General features: G+C 39.1%; 2 long non-coding RNA genes across 3 annotated transcripts in view; one reads left to right on the forward strand and one right to left on the reverse strand.

Moving 5' to 3' along the window:
- Positions 1-4,425: 4,425 nt before the first annotated feature.
- The window catches only part of Gm553061, an 87,337-nt gene continuing 72,205 nt past the window's right edge, over positions 4,426-19,557 (reverse strand). The window contains exons 3-5 of one of the 2 annotated variants that reach the window (XR_867330.1): positions 8,148-8,432; positions 4,799-4,850; positions 4,426-4,704 (exon numbers count right to left, since the gene is read on the reverse strand). This is a non-coding gene — a long non-coding RNA (predicted gene, 553061). Of the gene's footprint in view, positions 4,851-8,147; positions 8,433-19,557 lie in introns of both variants that reach the window. The other variant, XR_867329.1, reaches the window with a different exon arrangement.
- On the forward strand, positions 11,303-17,670 carry Gm38326. Its single transcript, XR_867333.2, has 3 exons — positions 11,303-11,516; positions 13,380-13,445; positions 17,267-17,670. It is a non-coding gene; the product is annotated as a predicted gene, 38326 (long non-coding RNA).

The raw sequence follows: 19,557 nt of genomic DNA on the forward strand, positions 1-19,557 counted from the left end.
TTCCCATTATTGAAATTTTGTTATATCTCGTTCAATTGTTGACCAAAGGGGTCTCAGGGGAATTTCTCAAACAACTCAGGCTGTTGCTAAGGCAGTTGTTCTTCACAAATTGACACAAAGGCCTCATTGCTAAAGACAACACCTATACAACTCATTGAACATAAAGAAGTTGAGCAAGTGTCTATATAGAAACCCCACCCTTATGTTTCAACATCTTTGGTATAAAAACATGTCTTCTCTTTTCTCAAAAGAATTGTAACACCAAGCCAGTCATAAATCCTTTATCTACAATGGTGTACTGCCTACAAGATGTGCTAGGGCAAAGGCAGCACAAAACCTAAGGGCAGTAACCAAGCAATAACTTACCTGACTTAAGGCCCACCCTATGAGAATTAACCTATACATAACACTGCTCAGGTGACCAAGAATTTGAGACTAGATAGCCAAGAATCCTAGAGCAAAACCAATAATTCTGCTCTAAAAATATGTAGTGATAAAACAACTTCTAGTGTGCTTTATTCAGCTATCATCAGAGAAGCTGCCTCCTGTAACAAATGGGTACAAATATATAGAGACCCACGGCAAGACATTACACAGTGAGAGACCTTGGAACACTCATCACTAAAATGGATGCCTACATCAAATTCTTCCCTTCAGCACTTAGGGAATCCCAAGGAAGAGTAGGCCGAAAGAATGTAAGACCCAGAGGATAGAGTACATTGATAAAATAAGACCCTCTAAATAAACAGCAGCAAAGCTCATATCACAGTTACTCAAGCAGCATGATAGGGCTTATAGGGTTATGTGGTAGGTCTTCTCACATATATTGTAGCTTCTAGTTTATGTTATAAGCTTCCCGATTGTGTAAATAAGTGGGTCTCTTATTCTTGTACCTTCTCTTGGACTCTTTTCCTTTTGTTGGTTTGTCTTATCCAACTTCAATGTGATACTTTTTGTTTTATATTATATTTCATTTTGTTATATTTTAAAACTGAACGAAATAATGAATGAATGAGTGAATGAATGATGAATGAATGAAAGATACACAGACACTAGGGTAAATGTTAGTAAGTGAACCGTTGCTTATGTGTGGTAGGAGAGGGAATATTAGTTTTCTCTAACAGCTTTCTCATTGGGCGTATCAACCACTCCAAGAGAGGCCACGTGTTCAGGAGTAGTTAACAAATCTATAATGAATGCTGAAGGGTTTTTTGTGTGCTTTTATTTCTAACTAACATTATAGTTTGATGTGTTTTATTTTATTTTATTTTTGGGTATGATTTAATCTGTGTTTTGTTTTGGGAAGATTTTGTATTTCTACTGGGTTTTGTTTGCTTATTGGTAGAGAATTTAAATGTTGGATAAATAAGGATGTGGAGAGATTTGAAAGAACTTGTAGGATAGGAAGAAAATGATCAAAATATATTTAAAAATGTTTTTTAATGAAAAAGATTAAAATTAAAAAAGGGAAAGACTCCTAAACCCAGGAAGACAGTCTGATGCTTGATTCTCGCTGAAGGAGTTTGGTTCTGATTTTATAGCTTTCACTGGTACTTTGAAAATGCTCCTAGTAATTCAGATGTGAATAGAGGGGTAGGACAATTATCTTTCCCACAGGCAGGTAGTCAGTGAATTAGTCATGATATGGAAATGGACCATTAGATTAAAAAACCTTAATTCATTTTTTTCCTTCTGGAAAAGTATAAAATGGTACTTTCTTATAAATAGCTGTAAATGACTAAATAGAAGTAGCATTTTACTAGATGAATGAATTTACTAGATGAATGAATACTAGAATTTTACTAGATGAATGAATCACTGTATGTAACTCACTACTTTTTAAATGTCATATTACTTTTAACACATTTCACGTAGCAAGAAATGATGACTGATTTTATGACTTTTCCTATAGTTTTGGAAACATTTGACCCTTGGTCTCTCTTCCATGGACCACCAACTCAAGGACTCAAAGGCATAGCATATTCACGATAACTTGGAAAGTATTCATTGACAGAATTATAATATTAAATTATTTAACACAGCATTATGTTTTCTCACAGTTGCAGTAAGGTAACTGACAGAAACAGCCTAAGGGGAAAATAATTTATTGATTTAAGAGCGGTCACAGGTTCTTAATGGTAGGACAGCATAGTCCCAGCAACATGAGGAAGCTTGTCATGTTGCTTCCATGCCAAGGATGAAGAGAAAGTCAATGTAGTACCCATCTGGCCTTCACCTTTTTCTTTTATTTTCAGGGATCCCAGTTCGTGGATGGACTGATCCACATTCAATTAAAAACTCCCTGGAAACACTTTCCCAGTCACTCCCAAGATTATGTCTCCTGTGTCATTTTAATCCTACTCAAGTCTACAATGAAAATTAACTAGCACAATATGTACTGGAAAGAACAATTATTTCTTGCCGTGATGATACAGAGATGGATAACTTGAGTTATTGAGAACTGGACTGAACATTTGTCCTCACATGAGGGAGAAGAACCATGACTCACTAGCTGTGAATGGTGATGGGACCTTACATTGAAATTTTTCTCTTCTGAGCTGAAGTGGTCTTCATATATGTGACTATATATGTGTTGTTGACTATATATGTGTTGAAAATGTAATTGGTTAGGGCTTTAATGGTGTTGGAGACATTGTGTGACATCTATCCACTGTGCTCTTGTGTGTGGCTGCTTGTGCCTTTTCGCAAACTGAGTATATAAAGACTGGTTGAAGCCCACATTACCTTGTAATGTTTCTCATTAACCTGACTCCAAAGTTATAGCTTCCAGTAGGGCAATGTATGTGTTGCATTTAAGTACTGAGCAGAGTAGAGGTTAGGAGGAGAGTGAACAAAGAAAACATTTCTGGAGAGAGAAATAAGATAAAATAGGAAGTACTTTGCCTACGTGGCTCTCCAATGAAGAATTCCTCAGTCCTTTTTGCTTTGTGGTAAGCATGGATTTTGCTCAACAGCTCATGTAAAATAGCTACACTTTGTATGTGGTCATATGGACCACAAGTGCAAAGATTTTATGTTGCAGAATTGTATAATGGGATAGAGATATAAATCAAAATCTATTATGTGTTTAGTCTGAGTCAGATGTTGTGTTTGGCATAATCTCTCAACTATCAAAGACCCAGAGGGAAATGAGTGCCATTAGTCCAAATCTATCCATAAAAAGAGTTGGTAATCTGACTAAACCAAAACTGACTGACACCAAATGCTTTTTGATGCCTTAGGAGCTATCAAAGATACAAGCGTTAATAGTGATTTGTTTTATGTAACATTTGCATCTATTTATCTGTTGAACTTTATGTTTAATAATATTACATATTCATTGAGCATTTTAGCATAAAGAAAAACATAAATATTTGAAGATAACTATATGTTTAATTTAGTTTAAACATTATATAATTTTACATATACAATATGTGTGTGTTGAAGCATCACATAGTACTAATTAACACGTAGCATTTTTATGGTTTTATTAATCAGTTAATATTAATGTAAAAATATTCTTTTTAGGTAAGATGGCTCAGTTTCTGCTGAGTTCAGTTCAATCCCTGAGATCAAGTCCCCCAGGTTGTTCTCTGACTTCTACAAGCATACTGTCACACACACACACACACACACACACACACACACACACACAATTAAAACATTCTCTTCTTTCACATTCCTGATACCCCTGGAAAGTCTAAACCTGGATTAATTACATTGTCTGTCACTGTGACAGAAAACCTGGCATATATTGTCTTGTTAATTCATGGAGTTCAGTTTACCAAGGACTGTTCTTTTGCTCCTGGTTCTGTGGTGAGGCAGACAATCTGAGGTGGCAATAGATGTAGAGGTCAGAGCAACTTGTGGGAGTGATTCTTTCCTTCCTCCATTCAGGTTAGCTCTGGTTGCAAGGCTCAGCACTGAGAACCCTTACCCACTGTGAGTTCCTCTGGTCCATGATCACATATTTATTACTTTATTAGTGTTTCTCTTTAGTATGCACTTAAAACTTAATTATCGTGTTACCCATAGTGGATAAAGGGACATGAGAGGATGAAGAATGGAAAAGACTTCTTTAAAGCCAAATGTACCTTATTATTCTGACTCAGTAGCTATGCATTAGCTACAGCATAAAGCATATATGACAATCAATACTAAAACCAAAGCTGAAAAGAGCCTTAGACAAATGACCTATGCTAGCTGTATCAGGAAGGGCAGGCACAGGGAGACTTCATTTCAGTTGACTTTAAACCACAGCATCTTGACTGTACAAGTCTAAGCATAAAATGGGAAACCACAGAGACTTCTAAATGATTCAGTAGAATTTTTATCTCTGGAAATATTAATATTGGCAGTTTGAGACATATATATTACATATATATGTATCCTATATATTATTTTTGTTAATGTTTTCATGAACCAAGATATTTCAAGAAAATTGGAAAGGACTTAATAAAATACAGAAACTAAGGCAGTAGAAACACTGGGTTCTTTGTGTGAACTGGTGAGAATATCGGCCTGAGCTTAGGAATAATATTTACTTTTTAAAAATACATATTTTCTCACTTATTCCACTAAAACCCTTGAAGCAATGAATACTGAAAAACAATGAATACTCTTGCTAACCAGGCTGTGGTTTAAAAGAAATATATTACCCATTAAAAGGATCCAGGACTCCTTGGGAAACTGCTGATTTCAGGTCTGGAAGAAAATGAACAAGATTAATTTGGAACATATTGTTGTTACTGAATGTGGAGAAATTATTAAAGGCAATAGTGGTGACATTAAAAAATACATAATAATAAACTTGATGGAGTCTTCATGGCCAAAGTTGAGAGATCCAAGGTCTGAAAAAGAAAAAAAAATACAAAAAAGTCAAATGTACTTAATAAAAATATTTTTAAATTAATACATTTATAATGATAATGATACTTTAATGTGAAGACTCCTATCCCTTGTTTTATCATAGTAACAAAAAGTAACTTGTGAACTTAGCTTCTCTATTTAAATTTTAATTTATTAGATATTTTCCTTATTTACATTTCAAATGTTATCCCCTTTCCTGGTCTCCTTCCAAAAACCCTCTCCTCCACCCCTGCTCACCAACCTACCCACTCCTACTTTCTGGCCCTTGCATTCTCCTATACTGGGGCATAGAGCCTTCTCATGACCAAGGGCCTTCCTTCCCATTGATGACTAACTAGGCCATCCTCTGCTGCATATATAGCTGGAGCCATGAGTCCCACTATGTGTACTCTTTGGTTGGTGGTTTAGTCCCTGGGAGTTCTGGGAGTACTAGTTAGTTCATATTGTTGTTCCTCCTATGGAGCTGCAAACCCCTTCAGCTCCTTGGGCACTTTCTCTAGCTCCTTCATTGGGGACCCTGTGCTCCATCCAATGGATGGCTGTGAGCCTCCACTTCTGTATTTGTCAGGCACTGGCAGAGCCTCTCAGTAGATAGCTATATCAGGCTCCTGTCAGCACGCTTTCATTGGCATCCACAATAGTGTCTGGGTTTGGTGGTTGTTTATAGGATGGATCCCTGGGTGGGGCATTCTCTGGCTATCATTTCTTTTTTTTTTTTTTTAATATTTTTTATTACGTATTTTCCTCAATTACATTTCCAATACTATCCCAAAAGTCCCCCATACCCTCGCCCCCACTCCCCTACCCACCCATTCCCACGTTTTGGCCCTGGCGTTCCCCTGTACTGGGGCATATAAAGTTTGCTTGTCCAATGGGCCTCTCTTTGCGGTGATGGCCGATTAGGCCATCTTTTGATACATATGCAGCTAGAGTCAAGAGCTCAGGGGTACTGGTTAGTTCATAATGTTTTTGCACCTACAGGGTTGCAGATCTCTTTAGCAACTTGGATACTTTCTCTAGCTCCTTCATTGGGGGCCCTGTGATCCATCCAATAGCAGACTGTGAGCATCCACTTCTGTGTTTGATAGGCCCAGGCTAGTCTCACAAGAGACAGCTATATCAGGGTCCTTTCAGCAAACACTTGCTAGTCTCTGCTCCACACTTTGTCTCTGTTAACTCCTTCCATAGGTATTTTGTTCCCCTTCTAGGAAGGATCGAAGTATCCCCACTTTGTTCTTCCTTCTTCTTGAGTTTCATATGGTTTGCAAATTGTATTTTGGGTATTCAGAGCTTCTGGACTAATATCCACTTATCAGTAAGTACATATCATGTGTGTTCTTTTGTGATTGGGTTACCTCACTCAGGATGATATCCTCCAGATCTATCCATTTGCCTAAGAATTTCATAAACTCTCTGTTTTTAATAGCTGAATAGTACTCCTTTGTGTAAATGTACCACATTTTTTTGCATCCATTCCTCTGTTGAGGGATATCTGCGTTGATTATAAATAAGGCTGCTATGAACATAGTGGAGCATGTGTCCTTATTACTTGTTGGAGCATTTTCTGGGTATATGCCCAGGAGTGGTATTGCAGCTTCTTATTCAAGCAGACAAATTACAAAATAATATTTTCTAGATAATTATAGAAAGCTGAACACTGAGCCATTAAATGACAAGTCCTCTTACCTGACAGAGCTATGGAGATGATTTCCCAAGTCTCCCCTCAACTGTGTTCATGTTGCCTTTTAACTACACAGTTTAAATGAACACAGACTGATACAAATACACAACTAACACAGCAATGGAAAATCAGAAATATGAGAGATAGTTATACACTTCTATTTCTGACTAGAGTTTGGTGTGCAGTGGGTTTATCTCCAGACAACATAATAAGGCACTGTTTAAAAGACATGATGTAACTTTTCTGTGGCTGTTTAATACTGCTGAGGCACTCTAAGGAATTCTGGCTACTTTAAGCAATTTGCTTTACATTGTCCAGAATTGGATAGGTGGGAAGTCTCAACATGTAACAGCATTTGTTACCAAGTTCAACCACCTGAATTATATTCCTGGGATCAAGATGGCTAAAGAGACCCAGCTTCATCAAGCTGTCCTGTAACTTACACACACACACACACACACACACACACACACACACACACTGAATTAAAAGTAGTTTTTAAAACGTTAAAATTGTCCAGTCTCTGTTTTTTAAACTAAAAAAATTAAGAGTGGAATTTTATTTCTGCCACTTTGTGGTAAGAGAACTAAAAATGACTAGAAAGTAAGAGGTAAGATAATGAGGGAAAAGAAGAGTGGGAAGGGGGTGGTTCAACAGCAGAAAAGGAGGAGAGAGAAGGATAAGAGAGGAGGGAGGACCATGATACAGACAGAAGGGGTCAAGGAAGAAAGGATAAAGGAAACGGGGGAACAGGGTGGGAGATAGGAGTGGGTTGGGGGAGAAGAAGGGGGATTAGACAGAAGGGAGGAGAGCAGAGAGGAGGCAGGAAAGGGGGAAAGGTTGTGAGGGAAGAGGGGAGCCTGAGAAAGAGATTCACATCCAAGGTAATGGCCTAGTCTTGGTCAAGGTTGTCCTTGTAAACAGCACATCGGACTTCTTTAAACAGATAAAGATTTTACTAAGTGGGCCATAAGCTAGGGTTCCAGTTCGTTTTGTATGACCAACTCAAGACAAGCAGAAATGATCCTTGGTCAACATCAAGATCACCACTCCTGAGCTCAATTCCCGTGTATGATATTTATACCGCTGGGGCAGAAAACTCCTGTTACCATAACCTCATTGACCTTTCATTCTCAGCTCACAAATCAGCCTAGTCCACGATAGTCTTTTACTTGTAAATCCCAAGATTGCTGCCTGTGGCCCAGCTTTGGGAACATTCAGAAATCAGCTTTTGTTCATGGGAGATGGTTTTTACTTCCTCAGTAGCCACAAAGTGGGAAATTTCTCACGCATGGAGAATGAAGGATGGTGCTGGAAAAGAATCATGCCTGTTTATTACATTTAGGACTAAAAGCTCTGTTTTGGTGATGTAATTAGCTTGTGACAAAAGCATATTACTATTAAAATTGTCATAATCACCTAGGGTTAGCTGAATGACATAATGTGTCTTGGTTCTGATAATTCAAGGGATATCTTATTATGGTGTTGGGAAGAGATGGAAGCCAAAAATCACTTTCTGATTTTTCTGTACTAACACCAAAGAAACCAAAGAATCCTTTGCCTCAAAAGCAGCTTTTACAAAAAAAGCAAGTCTTACGTCTCCAATTAGGAAGTGGAAGCGCCAGGCTACTGGGGCTGGCTAAATGTTTAAGTTTCTTGTCTATAGAGAGACACAGGAAGCACACTTCCTTATCAGCCAGAGCAGAGGAGCCTTCTTTCAGCACGCCCACTGGCTGGGAGCAGATGTTGCACTGCCCTAATATGCAAGGAGCCTATTTGTGCTGTAATTGAATGGTTTGCAGCAGCACAGCTGGGCCTCGCAGATTTCACTTCCTTGATAGTCCACAGCCTACAGTTCATTTTTGCCAAGCCAATAGGTGACCTGTAGAAGGAAAAAAAAAATAACATAACCAAATTTAAGGAGCGATGCACAGGGAGCCTCTTCATTTTTACCTCATTAATTCTGTCATTGTTTTCCTCCTGCTCAGAACAGTTACTTTGCCCCCTAAAACTCTGCTTCTTTCAAGATAATTTACAATCATGGAAACCACACAGATCGCTGAGGTCGGGAAGCCACAGAGAGACCACATCCTTTGTTTTCATTTCTCAGCTCCAAGTATCTTAAGCTGCCTGGTTCCAAGATGTGCACATCCACCCCGAGGCCGAATTGTGTAAGAATGTCTCCTTTGGCACCATGCTTCTCTGTCAACACAAATGACTTATCTGTTGTCTGATAAACCAAGTGGACACCCTAAAGAGCTCTCTGGAAACCATGATTGTGTCTGGGTTGGCAGAGGAAGACTTTAGAACATGAGGTATTGAGAATTACCTGAAGATAGAAGCTGCTCCTACTGAAGGAGAGAGAGAGAGAGAGCTCGAAGGAGGGAGGCACAGAGAACACAAGTGTGCACAGATGTTTCAAAATTGTGATCTGAAAGCTATTCTGGCTTAGAGATGTCTTTATCCTCAAGTCCAAGTAGATCAAAGAGAGTGCTTAAAATGGAGGAAGAATTTATTGTTCACTAGGGTCAAGCCAAGCCTTAAGGAAGAAAGGCCTTAAGGAAGAAAGGTTTTCTACTTAATCTTTGAGTTTTTGTTTTCACACAGCTGGGGTAATTAGGTATGGCCTAGGAAAATTTATTTCTTGGAATGGAAGATGGCAGTACAGAACTCAGAATGCAGTCTCCACTGGGTTTGGAACTCCTTGTTAAAAGGATCTTTTTATTTTCCAAGATGTCTAGCCTATCTCTTGAGAGCCGGAAACTAGGAATGAATATGTACTGAAAGATCAAACTAGACATTCTACATATATTTGGAACATTTTCTTTTTATCTAACATATTACCATGAAGATAATAGTTAAAGTGATATATCTATGACATACGGTGTGATGTTTTGAAATATCTATATATTATGAAATATTAAGTCAAGAAATTAACAACTTTCTGACTTTCTCACCTCTTATATTTATCCATTTTGTGTAACAATAAAATTATGATTGCTCAGAAATATTCAAGACACACTCCATTAGGATCAATAATAACCATTATGTTGTATAATAGACCTACAGAATGTACCCCTCCTGTGTAACAGTATCTTAGGTCTCTTTACTGCTGCCGCCCCTACCCCTAACCTTCCAGTCCACAGTCCTCACAACCACGATTCTATTCTCTATTTCTGTGAGGTCAAAATTTTTAAATTTCACATATGACTGATATAGTATGAAATGCTTTTTTCTGTTCCCATATTATTCCTCTTAGTGTGGCATCTTCCAGGTTACTGAGAATATTTTATGCACAGGAACAAAACACAAAGAGTGGCTGTAGAAGAACAGTATGTTTAGAGTCTTCTGTGGCCATATCTGGTTTGTTTCCTACTGCTGTAGCACAAGGACAAACACAAGTTGGGGGAGAAAAAGGATATAAACTTCATCTTAATAGCTTACAGTCTATCATAAAGCAGACTCGGCAGAAACTCAAGGCAAGAACCTAGAGGCAGGAACTGAAGCAGAGGCCATTGAAGAATGCTACTTATTGGCTTGACCCGTGACTTGCTCATTCTCACTTTCTTATACACACAGGACTACCTGCCCAAGGGTAGCACTGCCACCAGTGGGCTGGGTCCTCCCTCATCATTCATGGATTAAGAAAATGTTGTATAGACTTGTTTATATGCCAAGATGATGAATGGACCTTCTCAAATGAGGTTCCTTCTTCCATGATGAATTGTGCTTGTGCCAAGTTGACAAAAAACAAAAGACAAAACAAAACAACAAAAGCAAACAAACAAAAAACAAAACAAAACAAACTAGCCAGTGCATAGACTAACAACTGGCATATTCCTATGTATTAAGTGCATCTTTTCCATCTTTCAGGAACTCTATTGGCAAATATTAACAATGGAGACAGAATTCTTGATCCAACAGAGGACTATTATAGCCAGATTCACTTCAAGATTTATTGGTCTAGATGCCAATTAAGAAGAGAAGCACACAGTCAGAGATAGTTTTCAACCACATTAAAGGTTTGCAAAAACTATGCATCATGACCCCATTAGAGGTCTCAGAGCCTCTCACAGGAGTTGACTAAGACCTAGAAAAACACAGATATTTAGATTATGATTCAAAATGGTAACAAAATTACAATTATTAGTTAGCAACAAAAATAATTTTATGGTTGTGGTTCATCGGGACATGAGGAACTAACTGTATTAAAGGTTTGAAGCATTAGAAAGGTGGTGAACCACTGCTTACATGATGCCAATACCAGAAGAACCAGATCACTAGAGTGTGTTTGAAGGACAAAGTCAGGTACTTTAAATCAGGTGAGTCAGGGCTTACTTCGCATCACAGGTGAATTCTTCAACATGGGTACAACACCTGCTCCCTGATTTCTATTTTAAGGTGGCGTGAGTTTCAAATGCCTTGTAGTCTCTTTAATCCCACACACTGTTGTATTCAGAAGTCACACAGGTGAGAAGGGCCTTTCCCCGACTCACTCAGTATTGCTAATATGGTAAAAAGTGAGAGATTCTGAGTTAAAACTGTACCTTTTTTCTCCCCTTGAGAAATTGAAAGTTGGGGGAAGTAATGACTCAAGCTGCTTCCACTGGGTGGTGGAGCAGAAGACTGAGAGCCAGCTGCCGGGACCAGCTAGGGACTACGGATTCATTACCTCCTTTCCTTATCTGAATCAGAGACTGAGTAACAGCCTCGAAACGGCTCCCTCACAGCAGCGCCATGTTATTTCTATTCTTTGCTATTTGGTGAATGTTTCGCTGCAGTGCAGGTCTCAGTCAGTTGTGGACTACATAAAGCTGTGACAGAGCAACTTAGTTACGGATTTCAACAAGAGGAGAAGCAGCCTTTTTAGAGAAATATACTTAATTCCCCACGGAGAACAAGGGGAGTCCCTCCCTTGGCTCACTCCCATTTATTTGTGGACTTTGGAGGCATTCTGTTTGAAACTGTGAGTAAGGGTTCATATTGTTGATTGTATTTTATCCTCAAATGCCCAGAGCTTCTTAGAATTTCTACAATCAGATACGTTGTCAGAGAGTATAAAATATCATCATAGGCAGGCTACTCCGTGTTTGAAAAGGTTTTCAGTTTCTTCTTATCCCTTGTATTCCAGTCACAAAACTGTACATTGTTTTAATGAATTCGAGTTTTCTAACTCCAAAAACCCCAAGCCTCAAACAGTGAAAATTTCGACTGGTACTGTAAAGGTAAACTCGTAGTTCATTCACTCAGTTACTTAGTGCCTGTGCTGTTAGCATCTGCACTGGGCACTGCATTTAAAGGGCAAGAAAATAAACTGACCTGTGTTTCACTGTGGTATTCACCAAAGTTTGACTGAATTCCAATGCTGCCATTAACCAAGGTTTGGGTTCATTGTCAAGGGGAACAGATTTGGTTAAAGTGATATCTCCCTCTTCAGCCTCTCTGACAACTTCTCAGAGGTTCGGTCTCTTATGGTATACTGTGTATGCTTTTTAACAAGAGCTTGTGTATGATGTCAGGAAGGTTCTTTTTTTTTTAACTATTTTACAATAATTACAGCACAGCAGTCACAAGTTTGCAGCATGGAATAAGGGCCTTTCTATATAGCCATCCCCATTAATATGTAACAGAAAGTAGACTTAATTAGGTTAATGTCTCTGCCATGCAGACAGCTGAGTTTGAGGAAGTTGAAGGGATCTTCTAGAGCTAGAGCAATAAAATAAATAAATAAATAAATAAATAAACCGAGAGATGCATGAGCTTCTGCTTTCCTATTAGTTAAAATTGTGATGAATTGATAGTTGAGTTATGAATAAAGGACACACTTATGACCCACCGGTAGAACTGCTATCATCCTGTTGAAGGGCTCCTGAGCACAATTTTTTTAATTTTTTTTTTTTTTTTTTGCTATTCTGACCACTGTGTTTTATATTTCTGCTGTTGGTGTCAAAATTTCTGTGTAGCATTACAGAATCTCTCCTACATGGACTTGCACATGCAGTGTCTTTTGTCTTCTGGCTGCCAGCCAGGCCAATGCAATGAATGCGCTTCAGTTTCTTGCACATGTGAGGCCTCACCCACTTTGCTTGCTTGCCTATGAGCGTATTTTCTTACAAATTCTCTTGCTCTAGTCCGAATTAAAACCACCACCATCAACAACAACAAGATTTGCTGTAGATTAAAATGTTGAAGAGAATACTGTAGTTACTCCAAAAGCAATTAGAGCTAATCCTATATCATATTTGGACTTATGTTTCTATAACAGATCAGGGACTTGGTAATCACTGAAAGAAGAGTACAATCTATATAGAAACGAGGAGGATTAGGACCCAAGCACACCCTGCTATCCCAGTGCCGAGAAGTTCAGTACAAGGACAGGACCCTTCTACCTTTGTTCGAAAGTGTGTGTTAGGTTGCCTGGATATTGCTGGTTTATTGGCAGAGGGTTGTGTTTTCTTATCCATCCTTTTCAGCTGAGAAGAAGCAACTCTTTCTACATGGCATGGAAGTGATCTGTAGCCCGGATTCTTACACCATGGGCCACATGTGGTCACAGTAAATGCTGGGTTCTCTGACAGCCTCATACCTGGGAGCGCTTTCTAAACATGATGTCCAAGCATGAATTCAAAATTAAATGTGCAATGAGTCTGAGCTGCTTCTGGCAGTGCTGGACCACGCCACATCCCCAACTTCCTTGCAGCCTCACAACAAGCAGTGCACACTGCACATGCTGTCCCTCTGCCTGATGTCACACTGCTGGAACACTAAGGCTGCTGTACTCTATGAATTACACAAGTTTCACTGTGCTGCTGTCTTCTGCCCCCCACAGAAACACGATGGCTTAATTATGGAAAATGAAGTGTTGTGGTCCTTTTCTAATATCATTACTCAGTATGTAAGTATCAAATAATCATATTGTTGCATTGAATCAGGTTAGAACATTAGCATTTAAAAATCCTATTTGAGTTGCTGATATAAGCCTCATAAAATAAGGAATAAAATAAATTTTGTTGGTATTAGGACAGAAATTCCAACCATATTTTTAGTAAGGTTCCCTAAGGATATGTGGGGTGTGTGTCTGTGTGTCTGTGTGTTTGTGTGTGTGTATGTATGTGTGTGTGTGTGTGTGTGTGTGTGTGTGTGACTGTGTGTGTGTGTGAGAGAGTGAATTTAATAAATCAGCTTAAAATAGTAACAAAAGCAGGATTACATGAGAACTTAGAATACTGTAGTTACTTAGTTTTTCTTTCCTTGAAGGGTGATAATTGGTAGTTACTCAGTGTATTTAAGTCCAGGCACCTCAGTAGTCCCTGTATGATACTGAAGCTGGAAGCTTTTTGGAGAGCTGCTAGTTCCAAGACTGCTCACCTCTGCAGCAAAAGGGAAGGCCAAACAAGCAAAGTGCATGATGGTTTTCCTTCTGATTTACTAATTTTATCAGGTTGCTACTTGAAGGTGCCACCACAGTTGGGCCAAGTTTCTTGTTCAATACACAGACAGTCAAGACAGATGTTCAGGTGTGGCTTCCTATCCAGGTGTTTCCAATTTATACTATATTGGCATTAAAACCAACCACAACATACAGCTTTGGAAATGCCCCCTAAATGTACTTTTCCTACTTAGTAGTACATATTCACATCATGTTGCATTCTCAACAATGATGGTTACAAAATTAGACTGTTAATCAATTTAGAAAGTATGAAGCCACTGTGCAATCTACAATACCAAATCTTTGTTTCAGATTTAATGATTTGTATAAAAGTAAATAGGCACACCCATCTTGTTAGCGTGCTACTTTATTTTTATTTTCAGGAACTGTATATGATATCATATATATCTATTCAAAGAATTGCTTTAAAGTAACTTTTAAAATCAAATGTTATCAGTAAATACTTGGTATCTTATAGAGCTTTGTCCTGGTTTGGTGTGAAAATTTCTTGGGTGAAAAGGGGTCTCAAGTGGGAAGGTTTATGAAGCCCTGCTCTGAACATTAGAAATATCTTCAAAGGCAAAAGTCCTTTCATATACTATATAACAGCATTGATGGACACACCCTTAGAGGGTGCTGCTAACACAGACTTAAAAGTGCATGTTTTAGTGGAAACCCTTCAAAAAGAGGATAGGTCAGTTAGCATGCAAAAACACAGTGCTCAGAGTCTTTCAGGGATGGTGCTGTCATGGTCATTTCCCAATTCGTGCCCACAGATCTCCCATTCTGGACACTTGCACTCTGCCACTTTTCTGTACACTCCCTGCAGGACCTGTATGCAAGTGAGCAGACTCCTGGAGAAGAGCGTTCCATGCCACCTTCTTTGGGGTGTACATATTATATTACACTTTGAAACCTGTGAACTAGCCAGTAGCTGAGTCTAACATGAAGCTTTAAAATATAAACAAGTACATCAAATAACACTCCCTTGGCACATGAGAGAAAATGAAAAAATGTTTGCCCCTCCTCACCACAAATCTAGTTTTTGCTTCTCCAGTGTGTTGGTTTCTAGGTTCAGGACTATGCTCATATTTAGAAATGCTTGCATTCACGAGGCTGTGTGTCTGTGCCAGAATGTTCTATGTGTTTAGTATTCTGCTTTCATAAACACCATCAATGTCTGGCAATATGCAAGCAGGCCAGTTGATTCTGTGAAGTGCTCTAAAGCTGGGGTTAGGATTGGGGGTGGTTCCAGAAGGCTAGGAGCGAAATGAGGCCAGGGCTTTCTGAGGACACTTGTTCATCTTCTGGTTATCTGTGCCAGTACTAGTGAGAGCCGTTCATCCTTCCTGTGTGCTTCCCTGAGTACAAATCGGAGCCAAATCTGAGGGAAGTTTTCTTCTGAGTTGTACAAGTGCTTCTTTGACAGTCATTAAAATAGCCGGAACAACCCAAGTCACAATGGGTCTGGAACAGTGCATTCAGAGATGGTTTTAATTATGAGCCTCAGCACCTGCCTCTGTTATGCTGCCATGGCGAGGCTGAGAAAAACTGGGGCTAAGGAGAAAATGTCAGGAGAGTATGGTTGTGTGTGTGTGTGTGTGTGTGTGTGTGTGTGTGTGTATGAGGGGGTGGGAACCAGCTACATAATATCACTGTACTTTCTTTACAGCCTACTAGTAAACAAGTCCTTACGGTTGGTCTATCAGGAGGCTGTGTGTGTGTGTGTGTGTGTGTGTGTGTGTGTGTGTGTGTGTATTAGTGTCTGTACATGCACATACATGTATATGCTTGTTGGTATGTGAATGCATGTGCCTATGTGTATGACTATGCATGAATGTATGGTGGAAACTATGTTTGTGCTGGGAATTTAACATGTGAGTTCAAAACTGCTTGATTGTTAATAGCATTTTGTTGTCAAATGGGAATATTTGTACATTAATTTTTTATTAGCTTAGCTACTACTGGAGGGATATTGTTATATTTCTCAGTGTGACATTATCTTGAACATGTTGCAAGACTACCTTTAAAAATATTTTTAAAGTGTTTTTAAAGTACTTTGTTGAAAGTACTTCTCTTTTTTAAAAGTGTTTTTCTTTTAAAGTTTAGGTATCTTTGGTGGTGGGTTTCATATCTGCACTATATCTTAAAGTACTTGAGCAAAGAAACACTCATCAATACTGAAGTTAATAAAGAACAGGAGCTTAATAAATGCTAATCTTTAAAATATAGATTCGTGTAACATTGCTAGATTTTACAACACTCTGTAAAAACACAAATATGAATTAATAATGAAAACTTCAGGAGTGTGTGTTATGTTTGAAGAAGAGAAAGAGCACAGTAGAGAATGCAGCTGGTTGAAGGGCCTGCCAGTGTATCCTAAGGATAAAGGCTGGTGTTTGAACAAATTCTACCTCACAAAGCCTGCTCAAGAATGGCAAATGTCTCTGTATGATGGATGAAGCAATTCAATCTTGCTCTTAGCCTCTGAGCTGTGGTGCAGAGGACCTTCCTTTACTCTGAAGATTGTAGGTGATGCTTCAAAATGTCCCCCTACCTTAAACCCAGTCAGAGAGAACATTTTTCTCACAGTGTGTGCCTGTGCAGTAGTATTCTATAGGTATGGATATTAACCAACAAGAGTCTTTCCTGGTTTGGTTTGGTTTGGTTTGGTTTGGTTTGGTTTGGTTTGGTTTGGTTTGGTTTCTTCTTGTGAACTTCTGGAAAGCATTTAGCAGGTAGCTTTGATGCTGTCCGTTGATAGCATTCTCAGCCTGTCATGCTAACAGTGTTTGTGACACAGGGTCTCACTATCTTGCCTAAGGCTAACTTCAAAATCCTGTGTCCAAATGACACCCCTGCTTCTGCCTCTATCGCCTTACGTTAGATTCATTATCTGAATTAGGACCCAGAGCAGAAAGAAGGCTTTGGTTTTGACCTGTAGGGAAACATTGGAAGATGGATTTTAGCTGAACGTAGTTTCTATCCTTCTGTCATTCTGCAGACTTATTAGACCTCTATATTCATTCACTCCATAAATATTTACTGAGCAGCTACTTAGTGGGTTTTTTTTTAAGCGAAAGGGCAAGTGGCAAGGGACATGTGCTGCTTCCTTAGAACTTAATGTCTTCTAAGTGACTAAGCGACATTGCTAGCAAATGGGAGGGATGATTCGTATCATTTATTTCTGACCCCTCACCTGACTTTCACATTGTGTTGGACTTAATATTGTACTTTCTAAAGCTGGAAATACTTTTACTGACTCTGATTCTTCCTTCTACTTCCAGGTACTTATATACCAGAGTGCAGGAGCCAAAGTCTCACAGGATGGGTTCCTGCTGTTTGCTGGAACCTGATGGAAGTGGATGGTGTTAGGAAGCCCCCAGGAAGCTAGTCTTTAGATCTATTTGAAAATCATGACACTTAGGGCATTAGTCTTCCTGTCCCTCTTAGATAAGAGTTCATGACTTTATAGCCCTTCATTAAGAATGCTAGTAAAGAGATCAATTGAAAAACTCTTACATTTCTTTGTTATTACTTAAGAAAGCATAAACTTTCCCTGAATGATAATTCCTACCATTACTTTTAGAGGAGAAAGCACGTTACATTTTAAAGTATGGACTCCTTTTGTGACATTGTACTACTTTTAACAATAGTTTATTTCTTCTTTTAACAATTAAATTTTTAAAATATATTGTCATGAACATATATAATTCACTCCAATTGCTATAATTCTATAACTGATTTCATCCTCCTATGCCGAGGCTAGTTTTTATGTATACTTGACACAAGCTAACATCATCTGAGAGGAGGGAACGCCAATTGTGAAAATACTTTTATAAGATAGGCCAGATATTTAGGGCATTTTCTTAATTAGTGACTGATGTGAAAAGGTCTAGTCCATTGTAGGTAGGGTCACACTTGGAATGGGAGTCCTTGGTTTTATGAGAAAACAGGCTGGGCAAACCTTGAGGAGCAAGCCAGTAAGCAGAACTCCTCTACGGCTCTTTCCTTAGGTCCCGCCTCCAGGTTCCTGTTAACTGTGAGCGTTTGCCTCGGCTTCCTTCAGTGGATCCTGATTCAAGATATATAAGCCAAACTGTTTCCTCCCCCAAGTTGCTTTCAGTAATGATGCTTTTCATCACAGTAATTATAACCCTAGATAAGACACCATTATACCCCTGTCAACTGCCCTCCTCTCCACACAGCCCATTCCCACATTCAAATCTCTTGTTTCATTTTGTGATGGACTGAGTTTAAGTAGAGATATTTGTGCAACCATGAGTTTGGAAATACTTGTTGGAGATTGGCTGCCTGAGTCCAGTACCTGGAATTCATGATAGTAGGAGACACCTGTCTCTTGTTGTCCCCTGACCTTTACATGCTCTATATGAACACACACACACACACACACACACACTTCCTGGAATAAGCATGTCACTGGGCCTGGGCCTAGAGGGCCGTATGCCACCCTGCTTCTACACGAGCTGTCCACTTACTGGCAGGCACCATGCTACATGAAGCTACTGTACTCTTCCACTACAGTGGGCCCAGTCACATCAGCCCTCTGAGCCACCAAGCCAGCTCCGCCTAATGCACTGTCCTTCTTCAAACTGTGAGCCAGAATAAACTTTCTGCCATATCTATCAGGTATTTCTATCAAAGAAATGAGAAGAGTCACAGATGCTTTGGCTGAGGTTATCTGGGACCCCTTATATTCAGTTTACAGGAAGATTCTAAATACTATAGGAGGAAGACTGAGCATTTGCGTTCTCCATACCCTTAAATGCATTTGCTGTGATGATTAGCAATGTGATGCTGATACTTAGTTTACTAACTAAGATTCATTTTTGCCCTGTAATGCTATTCAGTATTCACTCCTGTGGATAATTTACTATCTTTGCTGATAGTAGTCTTTAGGTAGCTCTTCAGTCAATGCAGGATTGCTGATGTTCAAACCCACAAAAAGAGCTCTCCAGAAATCGTCCCTTCCTTGTCCCCACAGGGGTGCCTGGTTGAGAAGAGAGCATCCCCTGGAGCTTGTAGCTAGCTCTGCCTCTTCTCGCATCCTCTCTAGGTGCTACTGCATTGTGCACTACTGTAGCTCTCAACCATGACCTTGCTTCAGATGCCCCTGTTTCTGACTGTAAAGCTTTTATCTCCTGTCTCTTGTCCAGTAGGAAAATCACAGAGCAAAATGAATAGCTTGAAAAAGGGTTGGGGTGGGGGACATACAATTTTTAAATTAAATTATAATATACTCATTCAGATTTAGTGTATTTTTCCCCTCAACAACGAGTTTACAGAAAATAGACAACTGCTATATTAAAAGCCTGATAGCCATATGACCGTATTGCTGGTTGTGCTGGCAAACACCAGCAGGATACACTCCAATGCTGAAGACTGGAGGGTCATAGGAAATACAACCTTATCTCTCTTAAACAGCAACCAACACACAAAAGTTAGTGTTTTCTTCTATGAATAAACCAAAAGTACACTTTATTTCCTAACAAAAAGCTATATAAAAACATTTAAAACTGTTTATAATTTATGCTTACCCTTACATGAAAATAAATAC

This window comes from Mus musculus, chromosome 3 (assembly GCF_000001635.26).
Source record: "Mus musculus strain C57BL/6J chromosome 3, GRCm38.p6 C57BL/6J".
Classification (NCBI taxonomy): Eukaryota; Metazoa; Chordata; class Mammalia; order Rodentia; family Muridae; genus Mus; species Mus musculus.